This window comes from Berghia stephanieae, chromosome 11, assembly GCF_034508935.2.
Source record: "Berghia stephanieae isolate SIO BIC M18660-M18661 chromosome 11, UCSD_Bste_1.3, whole genome shotgun sequence".
In the NCBI taxonomy this organism is placed as follows: Eukaryota; Metazoa; Mollusca; class Gastropoda; order Nudibranchia; family Aeolidiidae; genus Berghia; species Berghia stephanieae.
The window spans coordinates 20,691,453-20,700,993 of NC_088370.1; positions in this window are offsets into that span (position 1 = coordinate 20,691,453).

The window sequence follows — 9,541 nt, forward strand, 5'->3', positions numbered from 1 at the left end:
GAAGGCAGATCTGTTACAATGCATATATGTCCCAATCAAGTATAACACAGAGAAGGCAGATCTGTTACAATGCATATATGCCCAATAAAGTATAACACAGAGAAGGCAGATCTGTTACAATGCATATATGTCCCAATCAAGTATAACACAGAGAAGGCAGATCTGTTACAATGCATATATGTCCCAATAAAGTATAACACAGAGAAGGCAGATCTGTTACAATGCATATATGCCCAATAAAGTATAACACAGAGAAGGCAGATCTGTTACAATGCATATATGTCCCAATAAAGTATAACACAGAGAAGGCAGATCTGTTACAATGCATATATGTCCCAATAAAGTATAACACAGAGAAGGCAGATCTGTTACAATGCATATATGTCCCAATAAAGTATAACACAGAGAAGGCAGATCTGTTACAATGCATATATGTCCCAATCAAGTATAACACAGAGAAGGCAGATCTGTTACAATGCATATATGTCCCAATAAAGTATAACACAGAGAAGGCAGATCTGTTACAATGCATATATGTCCCAATAAAGTATAACACAGAGAAGGCAGATCTGTTACAATGCATATATGTCCCAATCAAGTATAACACAGAGAAAGCAGATCTGTTACAATGCATATATGTCCCAATCAAATATAACACAGAGAAGGCAGATCTTGTTACAATGCATATATGTCCCAATCAAGTATAACACAGAGAAGGCAGATCTGTTACAATGCATATATGTCCCAATCAAGTATAACACAGAGAAGGCAGATCTGTTACAATGCATATATGTCCCAATCAAGTATAACACAGAGAAGGCAGATCTGTTACAATGCATATATGTCCCAATCAAGTATAACACAGAGAAGGCAGATCTGTTACAATGCATATATGTCCCAATCAAGTATAACACAGAGAAGGCAGATCTGTTACAATGCATATATGTCCCAATAAAGTATAACACAGGGAAGGCAGATCTGTTACAATGCATATATGCCCAATAAAGTATAACACAGAGAAGGCAGATCTGTTACAATGCATATATGTCCCAATCAAGTATAACACAGAGAAGGCAGATCTGTTACAATGCATATATGTCCCAATCAAGTATAACACAGAGAAGGCAGATCTGTTACAATGCATATATGTCCCAATCAAGTATAACACAGAGAAGGCAGATCTGTTACAATGCATATATGTCCCAATCAAGTATAACACAGAGAAGGCAGATCTGTTACAATGCATATATGTCCCAATCAAGTATAACACAGAGAAGGCAGATCTGTTACAATGCATATATGTCCCAATCAAGTATAACACAGAGAAGGCAGATCTGTTACAATGCATATATGTCCCAATAAAGTATAACACAGAGAAGGCAGATCTGTTACAATGCATATATGTCCCAATCAAGTATAACACAAGGGAGGCCGAAACTGTGTTATAAAAATATTAAATGCCGGTCGGTGACGACGTGTGTCGTAATATGACATCTCCATAAAAGAGCATGATAATATATAAAGGTTCCCGTTAAAAATTGATTCGGTCAAATCTCTATCCAGATCCAAAAGGATAGTGCAAAGTCTTGGACGTAAAATAAATTTGAGAAGCACGGTTTTTCTCAATATTTGTTGGGCCGTGTTCGGTACAGAGTGAAGAAGTATCCACACTACACATCTTCTTCACGAAAAGTCAGAGCAACGCTGTTACAAGATTACAGAGGAGCAAACCTGAGACGACAACAAGACAAGATTTGTTTGAGTGTATTGTATTGTCTTTACGTGTTACTGAATAGGTACGTTTTGGTTGTCAAAACCTTTTCACTGTTTTTTCTTGACATTTTCTTGTTTTTAAATAAAGGTATAATTCAATAAAATAAGCAGACTGGTTAAATAATTTAAAGCTTTACATTCGTGGAGACCTTTTGTAATATCATTAGTACTAATGTGGTTGGAAAAATCTTTATAGTTTAATGTCATAAAACAGTGACAGGAGGGAAGGAGAAAGAGAGAGAGAGAGAGAGAGAGAGAGAGAGAGAGAGAGAGAGAGAGAGAGAGAGAGAGAGAGAGAGAGAGAGAGAGAATTTGGGAGGTATGAGATATTTTTTTCTTTTTTTTTTAAATGTATTTGTGGTGTTTTTTTTTAGGGGTTTATTGTGGTTTGAGTCCAAACGATACGCTCAATTGTCTGAGTTCGAACCTAGTATGGCGCTACGGCTATCAATCAATATCAGCTGCGCCACTCAACCTACACCAAGGGTTGGTTCTGGGTTCCAGGGGTTGTTCTGGGGGTTCTATGGGGCAGCGTGGCTCAGCGGTACGGTCTTTGTTTCGTACCCGAAAGGTACCGAGTTCGACTACCCGCCGCGTTGTGTGGCCTTGAGCAAGTCACCTAGCCGTAGCTCACTTTGCGGCGCTGCACTACGGCTGACGCCTGGGTTATTCCAGTCTTCCCTTGGAATAGACCCTAAAGAAAAATTTCCCCTTAGGGATGAATAAAGGGAATTTTATATTTTTTTTCTTTCTAGGGGTGGTTCTGAGTTTCACAACAGTGTGTTCTGGTGCCACGGACGGCTATGGGGTGACAGGAAAGTTCTGGTGTTAGGCGAGGACCGGGGACTGACAGGAGGAGGGACCAGGGGTAGGCAAGGAGGGCCTTCAATTCATAGTTTAAACACAAAAAGGTCTTAGAGCCAATTCTAGTTTATCTTTCGTCCTTGAGCGACACATCATAATAGCTTTTATTTGCCGACCAAAGGCAAGGAGAAGCAGAAACCCCATGCTAATCATAATTATAATTATGACATAATTTGTATGTCAAACATCGACTGACAGTTGAACTATCTTACATGATGATAAATTAACATGGTTATGTCCCTTATATTTTTAATTTTTTTATCTGATTATGATGTGTGGCAGGGGATTGGCGGTAGATTAAAGACATCATCTAATATACATATTGAGTATATATGAAAAGAATATCATGGATCATAAACAACGTTAACTTCTTCTTCTTCTTCAAGTATCAAGTCTGTGCCAGACATCGGTGATCATGGTACGCCATTCATCTCTCTGATCAGAGAGCCTCAGAAAACTAATAATATTACTCTTCTCTTTCTTTGTCACCCAGCTGTTCAAACTATTCAAATATGTTTTTCTTGGTCTACCTTTACCCTTTTTACCTTCCTGTGAGAGCAAGATGTTCAATACATTTATGTCGATTTAGGTGCCCTAAAATTGCATGTCTTTTTCTTACTGTACGAATTAATAACCTAATAACGAATTAGATATTAAACAGCTCACAGTGTCAAACCTCAACGTTAACTATTGTATAATATACTTATAGTTTTGTACAAGTATTTCAACTTCCAAACATCCATAGAGTAAAGTAAAGCACAAATAAAATATACACGAATGATAATAGTAATAGTCGACAGGTTACGCTTTGAATTCACAGTAACATCTCGTTACACTTTGAATAAGTTAACAATGAACTGTCTTCAACCTAGAGAGAAAGTGAAACTTTGCAAGTTTGAAGTTAGAGAACTGGTTCGTTCTTTCTTGGATTTCTTAGTGTGCGTATGTGTATGTGTCTCAGTTGTGAGATGAATTTGGTTTCATTAAAAGTGGCATGCCAAACAATTATGGGAATAGCCAATCAGAAAGAATGGTCGTATTTAGATGGCCAATGAGGTTCAAATATTTTTGATTGACAATAACTGGGTAGAAGCCAGACGTAGCGGCGGAAACTAGAATAGGACATTTTGATAGAGACGAGGATCTTGGAGCATAAACAAACACATCTGGGTTCTTGTTTGCAGAAAGTTTGGATAATTAGCAGGAGATATGCAGACAATTGCAGGCAATCGAACAGGCGAATAAAGCCTTAAGCGGAAGGTGAGTGGTAAGAGATTATACACTTCCGTAAACAATTGGGGAGTTTCCGCTATCTCGACTATTCCAGGCCTTTCTTTATCCCTTAAGCAAAATTTAAGAACAGTTTTATATTGACATTAAAGACAATTGTAGACCAAAAAAAACAAAAAAAAACTGTCCATGTTCTGTGTGTTTTATATCAAGGTGTTCATTTCCTTTTGCAAATATTCTTGTCCACTAACCAAAATGAAGAGATTTTTGAAGCAGATGCGCGAGTGAGTGAAAATCGCTCGTCACAGTATTTAGTTATATTAAGGTTTTTGTTTGTATACTTCTATGTCATTGTATTTCCTTCTTATTATTTATTTGCTTAATTACATTCGGATTGCATTATAGTCTATGGCAATACCCAATGTAAACTTCCATAAGTGGATAATAAATAACGTTCATCTTATCTTATCTTATCTTATCTTATTGTGACGAGCGATTTTCTTTCACTGCGTGATTTCTTTATCATTCGTCAGCGTCTCGTTTCAAAACCACTTCAAACCTAGTGGACGAGACATATAATTGATTAACTCCTCCAGTAAGATAACCAAACATGGACACTCTTTCTCCAATAAAGCTCCAAATCTTTCTAACGGAAATTTTGGTCGTTAGGTGGTAAACCTTTCCATTGTATAACGGAACACTCACTTTCAGCTTAAGGCTTATTTACCTGTTCAAATTGTCTGCCCATTGTATTCATGCCACCTGCTAATTACCTTTCCCAAACAAGTCGCCATCGTGCGTATGCCCTGAGGTCTTGTCTCGTTCAAGAGTAGCTCAAATTACAATTAAGGTCTAGCTCTCCGGTAATTCTCCGTTATTCTTTCTTACCAAAGCATCTGGATATCATTGGCTATCTAAAACAGGAAATTCTTCTGATTGGCTATTTTCGTTTCACAAAACCAAATTCACCTCTGAATCTAAACACACACACGCTAAGAAGCCCAAGAGAGCAGAGCTATCTCTCCAATTTCAAACTTGTAAAAGTTTGTCTATCTCGGCTGGAGGTAAAATGAATTATTGGTTAACATTCAAAGTGGAACGAGATATTACTGTAAATTCAATTTAATCTGTTATTAATATTATAGTTTGTGTATATATTTTAATTGTGCTATTCCATGGATGTTCGTAAGTTGGAATACCTGTACAAAACTATACCTATATGTATCATTTGCTTATGATCTATGCTATTTTTTTCATTTATATTCAATATGTATATTGCTTGAATGTCTGTACCCCACCGCCTATCGCCGGCCACACATCATAACCTCAATTATAATTAATAAAAATAAATAAAGAAATACCAGGGACACAACCCTGTTAAATTCTCATCATGTAAGATTATATATAGTAACTACCATTATCATGGAGTTACTGCTTCTCCTTGCCTTTGTCGGCAAATAAAGGCTATTATGATGTGTCGCTCAAGGACGATTCGGTGGCGAAAGACAAACTCGATTGGCTCTAAGACCTTGTTGTTTTAACTCTCAAATTGAAGGTCCAGGCCATTTTCCTGGTCCTTTTCCTTGTCCTTGGAGCACCCAGTCGTGCCGAATCCCTGCATCCCAGTCCTTGAACAGCGGTAAACCCCTGATGTCAGCCTAACTACAACACACTGTTGTGATGTCCAGAAAACTCTGCAAAGCAGGCGCCAATCCTGGAACTAGCTGATACATTTGCCTCAGTCAAGCAAGCCGACGGGATAAAGATAAGCCAAACGGGCTTATACCATTTTCAAATGTATTTTCCACAGACACATATGATTATATCAAAGTAACAAATAAATATATAATAGATTAGATCCACTCAATTAGAGCTATTCTTCCTGATATTAAATAAATACTTATTCTTTCTATCTTTTCCTGTAACAATCTAATTAAACTTTATGTATAGAATTGTTATTATTGCATTGGGCGTTACTATTGTCTTGACTCACTTGTTATTAATACAATTAAGTTATAAGGGACCCTAAGGCAATTCTTAATCACCCCTAGATTAAACCTGAGCCGTTTGTGATATAGGTTGAGTGGTGCAGCTGGTAACGAGAGCCATAGCGCGCATACCAGTTCGAATCCAGACCATTGAGCTATCGGTTGGACTCGATCCCACAAAAATAACACTCAACCCGCCACAATATGGTAGGCTCGTCCGGGATTATGAATCTTTAATATAATATAATATGTGAGTCATTAATCTATATATAATATTTAAACACCCATTCTTTACTTCTGCTACTATCTCAATTTAACAATAGCATTCTATTACATTGGGGGCTCGTAAATATATCTACCTTAAATCAAACCAATCAATAAATCATTTGATTAATTCATTACAAATATCATAGGGAAGAAATCTTATTTATTATCGAAAAGTCACTGTGGTTACATTTGAAATTGGAACATGCCCATTTTTCTATATTTTCACTAATCTATAATTAGTTTACTAACACTGATTTATGATTATGATTATGACAACCATGTTAATTTAATTATGCATAGTTAGGCAACGTAATTTTAAAGCAGTTTACAAAACATAAATTGTTATTTCATTGCCACTTTTTTTTATGCCATTGTTGCCATAAATTCTGGACCTTCAGCCGAGAATACCCCCCCCCCCCCCTTCAAAAATTAAGTTAAACAAATCTTAATTAAAATTACAGTCACGCTAACTTCGTTAGGTCATCTTGCAAGTTGTTGTTTACGCGTGTAACGGTAAATAGTATTATCTCTCTATTGACACGAGCACGCCAAATTAAGCCCCAGGCAATAACTACTCTTTCTAACTATTGTGTCACTGTGTGTGTCATATATTGAAATTTGGCTTTTGCACTTTTCAACAGTGTGTTGTGACTTACTTCACTATTGTCTTCATTCATATTTAACCCTTACTGGCAAAGTTCTATTTGTTAACTTTCTGCTCTACTCCTCCTTCCCCTATCGCATCATTCTTATTCACATCCTGCAGTTGTTCAATCTGTAATTAATCAGCCATGGCTACTGGTGTTACAATTAGACGCGAGTTTATCCAGTTAGGAAAAGAATTGGGCCTTTCTGGTGAACAGTTATCTGCCTATGTCAATGAAAACGCAGAAAGGGAGATTATTAGACTTGAGGAGGAAGAGAAGCGTGCTAGACTAGAGGAGGAGGAAAAAAGGAAACATGAACAGGCTTTCTTCTTCTTCTTCTTCTTCGTTCCTCTGATGGACATCTATGGCTGCAGTCCGATATCTGCTATGAAGTCTGTGGTCCGCTTTAGGTCCTCAGCCTCACCATAGAGCTTTGTGTTGAGTGTTGTAGGGGTGACCCAGTGGTTCGAACGTTGCACGTTGTATAATGGGCAATCCATAAGCACATGTAAAGTGGTTTCATGGTCGGTTCCACATGGGCAATAAGGGGTTGTTCCAATACCTAGCTTTGTAAACATATGTCCTCTTAGTCTATTGTGTCCTGTTCGGAGGCGGAATAGAGTGACTTGGCTACTGAAAGATAAAGAGATCCAACTCAGAAACAAGGAGCTTGAAATGGATTTGGAGACAGAGAGAGAGCGTACTCAGGCGGAAATGCAGCGCACACGCCAAAAGGAAATGGAAGTTTCTTTAACAAGGGAAGTTGCAGAAAACCGGCTCTCTAACCATAGCCCCATTCCATCTAGTCAGAGTAATGGAAGCATTGATAAAGTCATGTCGTTCCCGGTAGAAACTTTCAACCCACACATTGAAGGGATTGATCAATGGTTAACGCGATTCCAGGAGTTAGCGATCTCGTATGATCTTCCGGAGGACAAATGGGCACTCAAAGCGTCTCAGCATCTCAAGGGCAAAGCCTATGATGTTTATACTCGCCTGACACAGGACAACAAAAATAACTTTCAGGAGTTAAAGTCATCCCTACTGAGACACTTTGATGTCAGTGCAGAATCCTACCGTAGAAGATTCCGAACATTAAGGAAGGACAGGCATGAAACATACCACCAGTTGGCAGATCATCTACAACTCAGCCTCCAACAATGGTTGAAACTATCTGGCAACCCAGACACCTATGAGGGATTAAACCAGCTTATCATGGTGGAACAGCTGAGAGATGCAATGCCCCTGGATGTCCGCCGTTTTGTCGATGAGCAAGGCGCTCATAAACTGGACGATATAGTAACATGTGCTGACCGGTTTGCAACAGCGCAAGAAAATCACCTCACAGAAAGGAGACAACACCAGATTCAAAACCCATCCACCTCACATGAAGATAGAGCTGCATCTCCACCACCATATGAAAAGAAGAATAACAATAACCAATACGAAAGAAGTAACACAACACAACACAAACAACACGTATACTGCAAGAACTGTAATATGAAGGGACATTTGACAGAGGAATGCCGTCGCGACAACAAACGTAACGGCCATCAAAAGGGAAAACCTGTCAGTGTAAATGTAGGTCGCACAGTTGGGAACCACCCACTACATAAAACAAAAGAATCTTCGAATCACCCTCCAGTCATTGACACAGTCAAAGTAAATGGACAGAATGTGACCGTTCTCTACGACACGGGATTAGACTATCACGCGGTTGTAGCACGAGACTTGGTTCGGCCGGACCAATTCACAGGCGAGATTATCGAGATTCAATGCGCCACTACAGACAGCCCATCTCTGCCACTTCCGATAGCTAATATCGAAATAACCTCTCCATACGTAGTAGGAACTATACCTGCAGGAGTACTAGATGCACCTACTCATCCTCTCATCCTTGGATGCAAATATGTATTTCTCGGAATGCCCAAACACCCATTTCACGCCTGTCACATAAGGACAAGAGCACAGGATCAACGGAATATGCCGCCGTTATCACAAAATCCTGGACCAAAGGAAATGAGGAAGGCACAGACCGAGGACACGACTCTCTCACGCTACTTCGCCAAAGTGACGGAAGCTAGTGACAAAAATAAAAAGGGAGAATTCATAATACAACATGAGTTGTTATACAGAGTTTCTGGCAAAAAACGCCATCAGCTCGTCGTCCCCTCTACACATCGCCGACAGATTCTAGACATGGGACACAACATACCTTTCAAACGACATGTGGGAATCGCTGCCACAACGGAGCGCATCTCAGCCCACTATTTCTGGCCTGGTATTTCGGATGACATCAAGAGCCATATAAAGTCATGTCAAAAATGCCAAGGGAAACCAGATCAAACAAACACAGCTCCAGTAGCCTTAGGTTCGATTAGGACTGTAAACACTCCCGTTCAATACACGGGCGCAAACATCATGAGACATTATTCACGCACAAAGAGACGGAATAAAAATGATCTCAAGCGATGGAATCAAGATGATACAAGGAAATGGACTCACGAGGTTTCACAGAATTGGAGTCAGAATGATACCAGGAAACGCAGCAAAAATGTTTCACACAATCTGGATCAAAATGAGGCCAAGAAACGGAATCCAACTGTATCAAAGATATGGAATCAACATGATACCAAGAAAAGAAGCCAAAATGATGCCAAGATAAGGAATCATAATGTTGCCAAGCAACGAAATCGGGGAGGAACAATAACTCCTGAATTTAAAAATGTTGGACAAACCAGGAACGCTTCACACTGCGAGAACGCTTTCTGC